This window comes from Euprymna scolopes, chromosome 38 (genome assembly GCF_053919585.1).
Source record: "Euprymna scolopes isolate OS-2025 chromosome 38, ASM5391958v1, whole genome shotgun sequence".
Lineage (NCBI taxonomy): Eukaryota > Metazoa > Mollusca > Cephalopoda > Sepiida > Sepiolidae > Euprymna > Euprymna scolopes.
This window is the reverse complement of record NC_136519.1, coordinates 57,402,844-57,419,279: the sequence shown is the minus strand read 5'-3', so window position 1 is coordinate 57,419,279 and position 16,436 is coordinate 57,402,844.

Genomic DNA, 16,436 nt, shown 5'->3' with positions numbered 1-16,436 from the left:
TAAAGTCGAGTGTTACCGAGGAAATAATAACAGCGCTATCTGAAAGAAAACGTTAAGTAAACTTTTAAATAAAAAACACAAAAAAACTACCGGTCATTTGTATTTCTTAATAAATGTTTGTAGAAAATAACATGTTTTTTTTTGTCACAAACATAAAGTTTTAGCAATTTTACGACTTGCCCCAGCGTATTATAAACATCTCAATCTCCTCATGTTAAAAACGGCTTTAAGAATACACCCTACCTCCCCATGTTAAGAACGGCTTTCTGGGTTTGGGGTATATATATATATATATATATATATATATATATATATATATATATATATATATATATATATATATATATCCCGCCGCTCCCCGGCGAGTAGGGTTTTTTTTTTCGTTATGTTGTTATGTCAAGGAGGAACACCCATACACCGATCGAATTGTTTGTTTCTTTCTTTCTTCTGTGGATGTCATATTCCGGAGAAATCCGAGACGCAAACTGGGTTACGTTTGGTTCATTAAATGCGAAGTACAAATATTTTTTTTTTACTTATGCTTTGTTTATTAAATTTATAATTTCTCTGTTACTCTTTTAACGATTTTAAAAAAAGTGTTTTATACGCACGTGTAGTCATAATCGTTATTTTTCGTTATTTCCAAATTGTCTACCGAAAAGAAACAAAGTCGAATAATATTATTTTTAATTTGGTAATATTTTTTTTACTTTTTAACATTTAAAAACACAGTTAGATGAGAAATAGTCACTCTTATAAAATTTTACAGAAAACGGGCGTGTAAATCTCTAGATTATCGATTTGGACCAGAAGTTTTATATATATATATATAGGTATATATATTGAGAGGGTAAAAAAAAGAAAATAGAAATAATGAATAAAAGTTAAGAAAAATCTGAAATTTTATACCGAAAAGGGTGTAAAAACTCGGAACTTTTGGAGGTATCGGAATCGGAAAAATCGTGTCCCTAATTTACGATTCCAAAACCGATTGTTTTAAATTTTTTAATTTAATTTTTCATTATTGGTACTAATGATAAATATTTATTGTTTTTAAATTATCACAAAAAATAAAATGATAATAACATCAAAATGCAATTTAAATTTATTTTATTTGTAAAACAAAGTTTTTAAAAAGTTGCATAAATTATTTAGGTAACCTTTCAAAAGGGCAGTTTATTTACATGTTCCAAAAAATGTTGAAAAATTAAACAAAATATTTTTTTCGAGAAAAATACTTTCAAAAATCACTTATCATTAAATGATACAACGGAAAATTAGCAATAGAAAATTACGTAATTTTAGAATTGTAGAAACATTAAGCGAGTACGGAATAAAATCGACTGTAAACAGATTTTATGATCATCATATCAGGGAATATAATTTTAAATGGGAACTAAGCGCTACAACTCAAATACTATTTGAGTGGCTTTCTATTCAATAGTTTAGATACTGCCATATTTCTGTCAAGTTTCAAACAATCACAGACTTATTGATTTTTTTCGAACTATTAACAAACTTTTATAATCACTGACGTATTTATGATTAAACTGAAATTTATTATGATGAATTAATTCTGGTAATAAAATTTTAATTTTTTACTTTTTTATTAATATAATAATTGTAAGAGAAATATTTTCTTTGAACCTTAGAAAAATCGGCTTACTTGCTTTCAAACAAGAGTAAAAGTATTTCATTATTATATTAATTATTTTTAAGGCTCGCTTTACAATACAGAGAGATTCGAAAAAGTGGTAAAAAACATTAAATATGCAGCAAATAAATGTTCCCATTGGCTATAAAAGTTACTTTGAAACCTACCTGAATCATTTATTTGTTTTTAAAGTAGTTTTAAGCGTTCTTTATTTCATCTTAAATATTAACGTTTTAAGAGTCGTAAGAATTCAAAAAGGATAAACATGACCCCCTTTTCGTCTTCATGAAGTAGGAGCGAGGAGCTTCTTTTTCAGATTTGTTTTTGCGCACGTTTGAAAACTGAACCGCTCAATAATAGAAAATACAATGCTCAACAGAATGGAAAAGTGGTCAAAAACATATATAACATTTAAAATAGAAATAAAAGTAAAGACTTTCTTGTTTTTATAGGGGGTAGTGACGGATCTCTATATATGTACAGCGATATTTTGGGGGTTAGCTATCTCAGAAAAATGATTTTATAGGGGGTTATCTCACCTTTTGTGGTACTAGTACGGAACAACACAAGAAGGTGATGATGCAAAGAAATGCCATGCTTTTTTTTTTAAAATAGAATTAAAAAAATTTTTCAGAATATTTGTGTGAATTTTCAAAGAAGGTACCGTAATGAAGAGGACGAAGAACAATGGTGCAGCATTCCGTAAAAAGTGAAAAACAAAAGAAGAGGAAGTAAAAAAGAATAAAGGCACGCTGTTGAAATTCATGGAAAAGACTTATGGCCGAAACGAAAATTGAAAATCATGCTGAAACCGAAAATGCAGTCGATATTACTAACGTTGATACTGTTACTTCGGAAGTCGACATGGTCAGTGTTGATGAATCAAAAACTGTCAATGATGATGATGCGTCTGAAGTTGAAGAATTGGAAAGGCAATCATGACGCGAAAACACACACTGCAACCAATTTTACAGATGCTGCTTTATGGCCAGTTGAGATTAATCGTAAAATTCGCGCTATGTTTGTTCGACAGGGATCATGAATTCAATGAATTAGTCCAACCAGAAACAAAAACAAAAGATGACGTTAGGAAGCTAAGTAAAAAATGATTCTATCAGGAATTGCGCAACGGTGAGAAAAGTTTGAGAACATGGATGGTGTATTCTCCTTCCAGAGAAGCCTTATTCTGCTTCTACTGCAGACTATTTTCAACTGGACTGTCGAGTTTTTTCTGCTGATGTGAGTTTTACGAATTGGTGGAAATTAACTCGAAAGTATGTGAATATGAAGCTAGTACATCTCATGCTCAAATGTTTCTCAAGTGGAAGAATCTAGAGATTCGAATTGCTGAAGGTAACACAGTTGACAAAATAGAGCAACATCTTATTGAGAAGGAAACTAAGAAGTGGCGGGAAATTCTAGCTAAATTGCTGGACATCAGGTTTCTCGCCAAGCAGAATCTGGCACTACGGGGTTACCGAAAAGACATCCATAATGATGAAAGAGATCAAGAAAACAAAAGGAATTTTTTAGAATTGGTAAATTTCTTGGCCAAATACGACCCTGTGTTCCGTAAACATTTGGTGAAAGTTAACCCTGGAAAGAAAATAGCTACTTCTTATCTGTTGCCAGAAATTCGAAATGAATTTGTGAGCATTTTAGCAAAACAGATGAGAAAGAAAATCATCGATCGGATCAAGGAAAGCAAATATTTTTGCATAATTTTTGATAGCACTCCTGATGTATCCCACAAGGATCAGATGAATGAGATGTTACGCTACGTAAAAATTGACGAAAATAAAGTGACAGTGGCGGAGTTGTTTCTCCGCTTTATCGAAACAAAAGGAAAAAGCGCGGAGGACATTTCTAAACCGATTTTGAGAGTACTGGAGAACTATGGGATTCAGATTGATAACTGTATTGGCATTTGCAATACTGCTGTTATAGCAGGCCACCGATCGGGTGAGCAGAAACGAATCTCCGAAATCAACCTTAAAGCTCTATTGTTGACATGCACTATTTATTAAATCTGGCTTGTATGCATGCCGCTTCTGTAGTGGTTCACTGTTACATTTTTTGGCATACTGGACCGATTTTTCTTGTTCTTTTCTGCATCTACACATCGCTGGGACGTCTTGATTAAGTTGACCTGTCTAAGTATCAAGCGGGTTATGGAAATTAGATTGGAGTAGTCGAGCGGATGCTGTAAATGATGTGGTTAAACTATTATCGGAAGTCGTCATTGCCCTGGAACAGCTCACAGAAGGAGAAAATGCAACCACAAGATCAGATGCATCTTTAATTCTCAACTAGGTATTGTCGTTTTCGTTTCTTTTATTTTACTGATCGTTTGGAAAACTATACCCCCAGAAAGCAATAATGCCCAGAAGTATCTTCAGGAAAAGGGGCTGGATCTGCAACAAAGTTCTATCAGGCTAATAGCATTGAGAGATTTTCTTCTTCAGAATAAAGAAAAGATGGTGGACAAATGAAATGAAATGACGACTGAAATGGGGTTAAGCATGGAGCATCGTATCCGTAAAAATAAACGAATTGGTGGTGAACGATTGACTGATGCAACACTGGTATTTGATACTGACAAGTCTATGGAAGAAATATCTTGCAGATTTCAACAAGTTCACAATTTTGCAAGTAAATACGTTTCTTTTACACCGTCAAGTCTGTTTGGTGATAATTATGATTGTCAGCTTGGCGAAGATATAGAAAAAGATAAATTCTTTGCCGAAAGGAAGAGATTACAGTATTTTGTGAAAGCTTCAGGAAAAGACAAAATCAATGGACCTCTTGAACATTGAACTGTATACAGAGATATCACCTTGGGGATTCTGTCCCATATATTGTGATCTTGCTGCACATTTTCCTTACCCGAGCTATTAGCGATGTCAGCTGTGAGCCCTTTTTCTCGAAACTGAAGCTCATAAAAAAAATACTACATCCATCAAAAATGAGCCAGACAAGGCTTACATACTTGGCAATCCTCCCCGTAGAAATTGTCGATAGAGTGAATTTTGATAGAGTCATTGATAACTTTGCCGAAAAGTATGTTTGTAAATTTTCAATCGACTTAATGCCTTGCGATAATTCTTTCACAAAGCCTTATTTTCAATTCATAAATACATTTATTTAAAATAATTTTTCAAACTATTTTAAAAGGATTGAAACATTGTTAAATACAACAAATTTCTTAAATTTCACGCTTAAACCGAGAGATTACATACACGGATTTCAAAAAGTACGGTTACAGGACCTTTTCTTCTCTTCATAATAAGATTATAAAGAAAAAGACAAAAAACTACATCGAAATATCCTCCCTTTGATACAGCTATGTTATTTGACGGAAATTCGGCCTTTAACAACAACAAAAAAGTAAATAAAAATGATTTTATCGTTTCATAACATTTTCAGGTGTCCAAATGTTCTCATTTAAATTTATTATTATATTTGTTTGTTAATTTAACATTTTTTTTAGAATTTTATAGTTTTTGTTTTGAAAAAATATTTGGTTTCTTTTGTTTCATATTAACGTTTACATAATTCCCTTCAGAGTAATGTTGACATACTTATGATTATTCAAATTATTGGAAAGAAATTGTTAAATTAAATTAAAATTAAAAAAATGGAATTGTATAAGCATTAGTTCAATGAAAATAAATATTTTGAGGGCCTTTTGGAATTTTGAAAGTTTTAACAAGTTGTCATATGCCAGCAGTGTGGGGAGGCAGCAAAACAGGTAATTATATGACAGCGTGGAGGGGGCAAAACAAGTAACCATATGCCAGCGGGAGGACGCACAACATATAATTACATGACAGCGAGGACGGGGCAAAACAGGTAAGTAAATTATACCGGATGGGGGGGGGGCAATTTTAGACAAAGGATTGCGGACCAAGCAAGACTGATACTTAAGAGAGCCTGACCCTCCAAACTAGAACTAACGGAAAATAAACAATGAAATTGAGCATGAAGCTACCAGTGAAGCCACACGTCTAGAAGCCCCACCAGGAGAAACAGCATAAACGGTGGGCCTACAAATACTAGACTTTACAAGCCAGGAAATCGAAACACAATGAAACAGAGATAACAGAGGATGAAGCAGAAGAAATAGAAGAAAAAATACAGTTTATGAACAAGGAAAAACAAAGCTCCCATAATTAAGGTACTAAGAGCAGAAGTAATTAAAAAGAAACATAGAAGGTTAACAAGCTCATCCCACACATAACACACAATCACTGACCTAAAAAAAATACGCAAGCGCCAAGATGGTAAGTATGGAGTTCAAAACAGAAAAACAGCCAGGGAAGAATGGACTGTAAAAATCTGGATGGAAAAAAGGATAGAAGCCCAAAATAACAAACATAAAAAAGAAGCCAAAATGATAAACAGGAAGAAAGCGACGTGGAAAATCGAAAATTGGAACTGTGATCAGCAGGGAGAGGCTAACCAAGAAACACGAAGATCTGAACAAAAAATAGCAGAAAAAAAGAGACTGAGACGGTATAGATACAAATCTGAACAGTGTAAGAAAAACAGGACATTTAAAAACAATGAAAGCCAATTCTATCAAAACATGCACGGCGGAAAAACAAAACAAAACGATCAAACCCAACAGAAACTAAACTTGGAGTAAGATATGGGAAGTACGACAGGAACACAACAGAAATGCCGAATGACTGAAATACATAAATAAAAGAGTTACAAAAAATTGAATGAGGCACAGTGAATGAAATCAGCAAGGAAACCCTTAAGAAAACCATAGGAAAAATGGCAAACCGGAGCGCACTACGACACGATTAGATGGTTCAAAATGTCACAACACTTCACGAAAGACTAGCCCAAAGCACGAGAAGATGTATACAGGAAACAAACGTACCAGATTGGATAAGAAAAAGCAGAAGAACACTGATACAGAGAAAGGAACCACCCCAGCAATTATAGACCTATTACATGCTTACCCACTGTATGGAAAATATTGACAGTACAACTGAGGGAACAAATCTACCACTTCCTGAATAATCGTGGACTTCACCCCGAGGAAGAAAAAGGATGCCAGAAAGAAAAGAGAGAAACACATTATCTGCTATATATAGAGAGAGATCAAACGATCGTAAAGGAAGTAATAAGAAGACGAAATAATGTAGCCATGGCATGGATCGACTACAAAAAGGCGTACGAAAGGATCCCACAAATATGGATAATAGAATGCGTAAAAATGTATAAAATACTAAGCAGGATCATTTACGTGTTTGAAAATGCAATGAGAACATTGAAACTGGAGTTAACAGCCGATGAACAACACACAACAGAAATTAACATACAAAGAAGCATCTTTCAAGTAGATTCACTATCATCATTGCTGTTAATCATAGCCATGAAACCCCGAAACAATATACTGAGAAAGTGCCAAGCTGGATACGAGTTCTAAAATACAGAGAAAAAAACGAACCATGTACATCAGATGGTTCATTTTTTTCTATGTTTTTGAAACATTTTGCAATGACAGAAAATGAGCTAGAAACACTAGTAAACACAACCAGGATCTTCAGCCAGGATATCCAAATGGAGTTTTGTATGGAAAAGTACGCATCACTTGTTATAAGAAAGGGAAAACTGGAGACAACAGAAGGCATGGAACTACCCAACCAAATGGGGATGAGAGCACTAGGGGAACAAGATACCTAAAATACTTGGGAGTTCTGGAAGCAGACACCATCAAAGCCAGAGAAATGAAAGAGAGAAGTGGAAAGAAATCCCTCAGGAAAACAGAACTTCTAGAAAAGAAATTATATAGTAGAAATGTAATAAATACATGGGCAGTATCGCTAATAAGATAATCTGAGAGAGGACTAGTTTGTATAGAAGGCTGTTTGCATTACACACAAAAGAAAAGTACGTAACGCAGAACACGGAAAGGATAAGCATGGTAGCGAGAAACACTAAAAAAATTGATAAAACAGAAAACAGAGAGATAAAGGATTGGAAGAGAAAAGAAAAATGGGAAGAAATACATGGAAGACAAAATATGAAAATAACGAAAACACTTGGGCATAGAAGCGAAAAAACACATAAGCCGAGAAATAACCGCAACTTAAGATAACTCTATAAGAACCAACCACACCAAAGTAAAGATCCATTAAACACAAAAAAACAGTAAATGCAGACTCTGTGGACAAAGAGAAGAAACGATAAACCATATAGTAAGTGAATGCAGAAAACTGGCTCAAAGGAATAAAAGAACAGACACGACTTGGAAGTTGGAAGAGCAGTACACTTGGAATTTTGCAAACAACTGCATCTCGAACGTATACAAGTGGTACAAACATAAGCTGGCAAGAGTACCTGAAAACGACTTTTAAAAAATCCTATGGGACATAAACATACAGACTGATAAACCTATCAATGCAATAAGACTGGATGTCGTGATAATTAACAAGAAGGAAAAGTCCTGACAAATCGTAGACTTTCCTGTTCCAGCTGACCACAGGGTGAATATCAAAGAAACGGAGAAAATACACAGACCTAGCCAGAGAGCTGAAAGGAATATTGAAGATGAAGAAAATCAGAATGATACCTATAATAGAAAGAGCACTAGGAACAATCCCGAAAAACTTTGAAAAAAAATGGGGGAAATTGGAATCAAAGGAATGACTGGAAAATACAATGAACAACAATAATGAAAGCAGCTGGAATATTAAAGAAAGTCTTTCAATGTGTAGACTAGCACACATGAACCACAAGTGCAGATCAAACAAACTGTTAGAGAAAAAAAGCATGAAGCGCTACATGGAACCAAGAACATTGAAGCTGCATACCTATAAGTTCTCTAACACCACCTCATCTCCCATTACCACATTACTGCCATTCTCTAAAAAAGTGAGACCGAATATCCAAGGAGGAAGGAAAGATCGATGAGTCAGCACTGACCATAACTCCGCTGTATAAATGCGAAAAGAACTGGGATCTTGGGGATGCTTATTGCCACTTCAATCCCAGTGAAGACCAATGGTTGTTGCCAACGAGAAATCAATCGCTAGCAGCTGTTGGGATAATACAAATTTATTTGCAAATGTTATCGAAAGACGTAGAGAGTACTGGAAATTTGGGAAGAATTGTTGTCATCGGCATCCAGGGAACACCGCAGGCTGTTTTCAATGAGATCTTTGATGACCTGTTTAAAAGTTTCTTGTGGGCCACTAATAATATGGTTTTTTGAAGCCCTTTTACTTTGCCTCATTGCAGATTTTATTTTATCGTCAGAAATGTGTCCTTCATAAACGTATGCATACATTTGAATATGGGTTTGTCAAAACTTTCTAGACTTTGTTTTATTTACTTTTCATGATTGCCTGAAATTGCTTAAAATCTTTTTCTAAGGCACATTAGAAAATTGTGCAGCATAAAGCATTGGATGAAAGAAGACTGAGTTCTTTTAATATTCATTTAGCTTTATGAAGAACTCCTACGCAAGGGGTTCCTATAATTCCAACCTACGGCCTCATCTTTAATCATTTATCATATCAATATGGATACATGATATGTATCTTTGTAATCTTATAATACATCCTAAAGGTGTTCGCAGTCGCCTCATCATTAATATTATTGATTTTTTCATAACAGCTTTTGTGTTTTCCAATGTCATACCAAAATAATATCTATATAATATATATAATATATATAATATATATGATATATATGATATATATTGCGAGAAAATCACTACTAAGGCGACGATGACGTGAATCGTATGCAGATGAAATTACTGATGATGATATTTTTTTATGGAAGCGACCAATTTCACTTTCTTTCTGATCGTTGCTGAGTCCAGAACAGCCGATTCTTCCTGGGCGTAACACGTCTAACACATGAACGCAAAAACTGGTTCAAGAATACAGTTTTGTCCCTATCTATTCTCCGTCCGTTTCCTATTTTTGTAATTTAAACGCAACCACAGCGACCTCAGATCTCTTCATTATTAATTGCATGGACTTAATTTTTTTAATCAATTTTAATCAGTTTCTATGAACTAACGGCATACTCACGTTAACATACCGGTTCTTGTTATGTTAGAAACTTTAGCGACGTTGCATGAAAAGACCGCATGACATACAGTCGCCAAAAAATCTCTAATGATTTTACAAGTTGATGGTATTTTGGTCTTTTCCCCCAAAAACCGTTTTGTATTTTTAATTTTTAAATTACTTGAAACACGCTACTGACAAGATTATTAAATTTATCTGCAACGGAAATTTCATCTTTTTCCTCTGCTCTCAACTGGCAATCCTATGATGCACGAGAGCGTGTAAGATTTCAATCTAACCACTGGCGAAAGGGGGGGGTCTTTTCCGCTTGCTTCTATCACCTTTGTTTCACGCTTAAGACTATTAACATGGATTGCAGCTATCTCAAGTATCCAGTCATACCTCGTTCGATGCATTCCATCACCAACGATTCTTGAAAAACCACTTAAAATACGTTACACTTATCGGGGAAGTAACACAATATTCTCAAATAGATTTTATAATCTAGCAAGGGGACCTGACATTGCTCAGGAGTTAATGATGAGTAACACATGTTTCACTCGCCCATATTTTTTTATAGTGAACGAAATCTCCCATTTTCCAATCAAATTAATTGATTGCCTGCTCCAGTTAGGGAGGAAGGGTCACGTGCCTCCCCGCAGTGACTTAGTCCACAACACATTGTAGTTTACATTGCACTGTAGAGAAAATCTGCTGTTGATTTTATGAACTTATTTTATAATGGCTTTAATTAAATTTTTAAATACAAAAGTCAAGTATCATGCTTCAGTTGTATCTAAACAGAAGTACTCATTTCTAACGCGCCCTTGTCATATCATATAACCTGCTGTTGATTTTATATGCATGGCCTGCTGCTTGTGCGGTGAAAATGGCTTGAATTTAAATTTCAAATGAAAAAGTCAATATCATAGTACAATTGTGCTCTAAAAAGAAAAATTCATTTTGAACCGACTGTTGGTTTTATATGTCGCAGCCTTCTGGTTGTGTGGCAATAAAACTTCTCGAATGCACTTGTTATGTCAGACTGTGTAAGGTGTTAACTTTGGTTAAAATCGCCTGTTCCTCATTTCATCGGATTATTTCAGATTATGGATTATCAATACTTATCGAGGACATTCCAACAATAAAACTATCACAACAAACAACAATAAAGACCTATAGTAGGGAAGTAAGCAGAGAGAGTATAATATTACTTCAGATTCGATCGAAAACTTAAGCCAATAAACAACCGCCAAGTTATAATAATACCAATGCCTCTCCGCGGCGACAGCTTGGCTACACGATATAGTACTTCCCCTTCTTCCCCCACCTCAACTCCTACTTCCTTCCTGCAAGACATCTCCCTCCCAAACCCACTACTGCTCACATTCATAAAATATACATCCCACTTTTTAGAGCGTAAACCACGCCCGAATATTAAAAACAAACACGCGTATGTTGGTATGATAAACAGACTAATATATATATACATATATAAATATATATATATATATATATATATATATATATATATATATATATATATAAACGTATTACTTTGAAACTGTCAAAGTTATTATGGATCTGATAAATACAAATTATTGAATGTATTCAAAAATACATTCAATACTTAATACATTAAAAATTATTAGTATGTTATAAATTTTATATTAAAGTCAATAATATTTAATACTGAACTCGTCATTACAAAGACAAATTTAATGTATTTGGCTTAAATTGTTTTATCTGAATTGCATTTGACAATAATAAATAATCCGTTTGGCTCCTCTGAAATTTGAAACTCAAATTATCATGTTATTTATTATTTGCAGAAAACTCGACAGAAAACCATGTTTATATGCATAAGTGTAGCATATCAGTTTCCTGCATAATATTTACGTTTAAACGATTTACTTATTTATTCAGTTCTTAAATATTTATAAATTTTATTCGGTTTTATATGCAATGCTTATGATTTTCTTTTTATATACTCTTTTCATAAGGTTATATGCTGTTTCTTGTTTACTTCCGTTCACGTTTCAGCATATTAACTCTTTTATGTTTAAATACAATGTTCTTAAATGAAATAGGGGTCCAACAGTATGCGGACCTCGTGTTGTTTCAGCTGCTCACATAACGTTTACGCTCGTATTAACATTGATTATTTACAATAAAATATCGTGCAACATACCTTTTCAATTTTTCGTTGCTGTGTTGACTTTCTGCCTGATTTCTCGCCCTCTACAATGGAAGCTTTTGTAACATTGTAATAAATGGACGCACGTCTCTTGTGTTTTTTCTGGATACAGTTGAAGTCGCGTCGCCAATATCTTTCTCATTCCTAAGGGGGTAACTTGGGTTCCTGCTAAATTTCAACTGCCACGTGCGTTTCTTTGTTCCCAGGAGAACTGACTGTCACAGAAACAGACTGTCTCCCCTCCTTTTAAATCTCACTCCTCGAATATGGATTTCGTCACAACTCGCCAACTCTTGCTCGCGTGAGTTGGACGCAGCACAGATATTCGCACGCGTTCCCTTACGTAACCATGACATTTTCCTGTCATTCAGCTGCGCTAAGTCTAGAGACAAATTTTGAACTCAAATAACTTCAAACGAAACAATGGGCATCATTAGTCAGATATATCTCTAATGTACAAGATAAAAGGTGTCAGTCTGTCTACGTAGGGTTTATTATATAACGTAAGGTGTGTTGTCTTTATTTTACTCGATTTTGAAATATTATATTAAACACTGTAAAAATTAGTTGTTTTTTACAAAGGACTCAACACTTACCAAGTTAAGGGAGCACATGTAGTAATCGTTAGTAGTGAAAATTTGGTAAATTAGATTACATAAGAGGATGGTTCATCAAGAATTTGTGCACATTCGACTTGAAGAAACCAGATTGTAGTCAGTAGAAAAGTCCGTTGATTTTTATGCTTATAAATAAACTTAAATAAAATATTAAATTAACTTTACAAACATTTAAATTATAAATCTCAATGTAATATAATTAAAATGAAATAATATATAAATAAAAATAATTATTATTAGTTCTTAAAACTACCATAGTTGTATATGACAAGAAGAAGAAAAGACAACTTTAGTTGAAGTCTGCGTCTTTGATGACGTTGAACTAAACAGAGCTGAGAAGGAGAAGATAAGAAAACATCAACGTCTTATGTACGACATTAAATACCAACGTCTTATGTACGACATTAAATACCAACGTCTTATGTACGACATTAAATACCAACGTCTTATGTACGACATTAAATACCAACGTCTTATGTACGACATTAAATACCAACGTCTTACGTACGACATTAAATACCAACATCTTATGTACGACATTAAATATCAACGTCTTATGTACGGCATTAAACACCAATGTCTTATGTACGACATTAAATACCAACGTCTTACGTACGACATTAAATACCAACGTCTTATGTACGACATTAAATACCAACTTCTTATATACGACATTAAATACCAACGTCTTATGTACGACATTAAACACCAACGTTTTATGTACGACATTAAATACCAACGTCTTATGTACGACATTAAACATCAAGGTCTTATGTACGACATTAAAATAAACTGGAATCTTAGGAAAAGACCCAGTAATTATAGGCGTAACCGGATCCGTGAAAATGATTTTCAAAAACTACATGACGAATATGCCCGGTGAACTAAGTGCAAGAGACTTATAAACAATTGCAGTTAAAGGGAATGTAAGAATCTTTAAAAATGTCTGAGTTCGAACGTATGAGATAGTGGGTGAATATCTGGCATCCGGTGTTTTAGCTAGTACATTAGAGAAAGATCTGACTAAAATTGCCTATTGTTTAGTTTGAGGTTATGAAAAAAACTAGCAGAGTTAACAGTTTCAATTTGAGATATAGTTTAAATAGACTTTATGATGTTTCGAATTGATTAGTCGGATTAATTGGGTTGAAAAATACAACTAATCTAGATGTTGACCTAGTCTCAGTTTTGGATTGAAGTAAACAAGGGCTTGTTTTATTTAATCCTCTTAAAACTCAGTTTGTGTCTATCAACCGAGATTCTTATTTTTAACTTTCCTCTTGATTAGAAACCGACTTAAAAACTAACTTTTTTTCTTCCTCATCAAATCATATATTAGATGCATTTCCCTTTCATTTTTCATAAAATCGCTTCTCTCCATCGTTCGAAATACTTTCTCTCGCCTGCAAAAACAGTATGGATAGAGTACTATGATCATATTTCTTCTTTTCTGCAACCTCTATTTTACAGACGTGATATTGCTAGTCTCAGTTTGTTTTATGCATACTATTATGACATGTGTTTTTTCAGCATCGTCTGATATATTTCTTGATACATTTGTTCCAGATTGATTCTTTAGTAGAATAATCTTCATCATCAATTAGATGTTTTCTTATTCCAGTAGATTCTATTCTAAGAACTGCAAGCTTGTGGAACTCTCTTCCTACTGATGTTTCTCTTTACATATAGACTTAGTCTATTCTAGAAAAAAGTCAATAGGTTTCTTTATATATATATATATATATATATATATATATATATATATATATAAAGAAACCTGCGAAACAGTACTGTATGTGGATGACTATATATATATATATATATATATATATATATATATATATATATATATATATATATATATATATATATATATATATATATTGCTGTTAGTTCCTGACATTATATGAATTCATGCCTTGTCCTGGGCGATTTTCATAAAAATGAGACATCCTATACAATGGAGAGAAATAATTAAGAATGTATTTTAATTGCTTTTTTTACATGTGATTGTCGTTATTGCTGAATTTTCTTGAGTTGAGCTGTTGTGGAGTTCTAAGAAGGAAGTGGTTAGTCCTTGATGTCTTTTATTATGTGTGCCTTGTGTCTTATAGAGGGGGGCTGTTGTTGCATGCACAGCTATAGGGTACTTTATTATTCAATTTTCACTCCAAACAAGGTTTAGTGCTACTTTGAAGTAGGGGCTACTATCGGGGACATAAATTGCAGAGGTATTATGAAAACGGGTGAGTAGCAAGATGTCTGTTTACATTACACTTGAACTTTAGCATGTCAGTACAGTTGGGAAAGCAGAATCCTGGAAGAGTGTTAAAAATTTTGCAGTTCTGGGGAAGAAGCTATTAAAGTAGAAGGAATTCTTACACCTAGGGTCTATACTGTGAAGGGGTGGGATTTAGCTGCTTGTTGGGTTTGTCGGGTGAATTCACATCGAGGGGGTACAAGTGCTTGTAATTCATTAGAGCATTCCCAATTAAAATATTTGTAGAACAGACAGGGGGATGCAACATTTCGTCGATGGGACAGAGGCTGAAGCCTAGATGAGAGTTCAGGACCTATCGGGTTGGCAACTCTCTTTTGAATGCTGTCCAGGAGTGGGAGACAAGTAACAAATGCACCAGCCCAAATGTAACAATAGTACTCCGTACATGGGCGGATGGTGGCCTTATAGAGGTACGGGATACTTTCAGGCGTAAGTGGGTTTCTAGCACGATAGAGAAAGCCCGACTTCTTTGTAGCAGCCTTGGTAATGTTCTCAATGTATCCATTCCAGTTCATGTTCCCTGTAAACGTTAGGTCGAGGAGTTTCAAGGAAGTACTGTCGGGCAATGTGTTCTTGGCCATTTCTATTAGTGGTAGAAAAGGTTTCTTGTAATTATTGAAGGAGACAAGCTTAGTCTTTGCAGCATGTAATGTGACCACCCATTTGTGTCCCCATTTCACTACAGATTGGAGGCCATTCTCTTGTGTTTCTGCCATTTCCTTAGATATGTGTTCATTTGTTCCCCCCCTCATGCCTGTTATAGAGAGTGGTGTCATCAGCAAATATATCCATCTCAGAAAAAATTTTATCAGGGAGGCCATTTATGAATATAAGGAATAATAAAGGTCTTAGGATAGACCCCTGAGGTACTCCCGCATTTATATCATATTGTTTAGATGCACGACCGTCGAGGACAACCTGGATCTTTCTCTCACTTAAACTACTACTCCTGCTTATTGTTTAAAATCTTGTTGTAGGTTTTGAAGTGAGTAATTATGGAAAATGATCGATATGTTAGCGAGTGTGAAGCCATATGTAGTAATAAAATAGATAATATATTTTGATATAATATCCCTTGTCCACTTTATCTAATGTTCAACGCCTAATGCAACCGTCTACTACTCTTTCAATTATGCAGTAAACCACACTCTTTCGATACATATAAAGACTATGTGCGCCTAACCAAATAAACAACAGTTGTTTTAAAAAAAGATTAAACTATCGTACTCCAAGATCCTGGGCGCGATAAAATTCTAACCGAGAATATTACTTTCAGTTCAGATACACTCATGAGTCACAATATATTCATAATATAACGTCAGGTATCTTCCCTTCTCTCTCTCTCTCTCTCTCTCTATATATATATATATATATATATATATATATATATATATATATATATATATATTAACAGTAAAGTTGACGTCATGTATGTATGTGTATTACAAAACCAACACGTTTGATCGATGGTTGTGTTTGCTTCTAGTTCTAATATTTCGTGTCTTTTCTGGATTTGAATCTTACATTAAGCAATTGTTTTTAATTAATTCCTAGCCGATAACGATCATCATCATCATCATCATCATCATCATCATCATCATCATCATCATCATCATCATCATGATCATCATCATCATCATCATCCACCCGA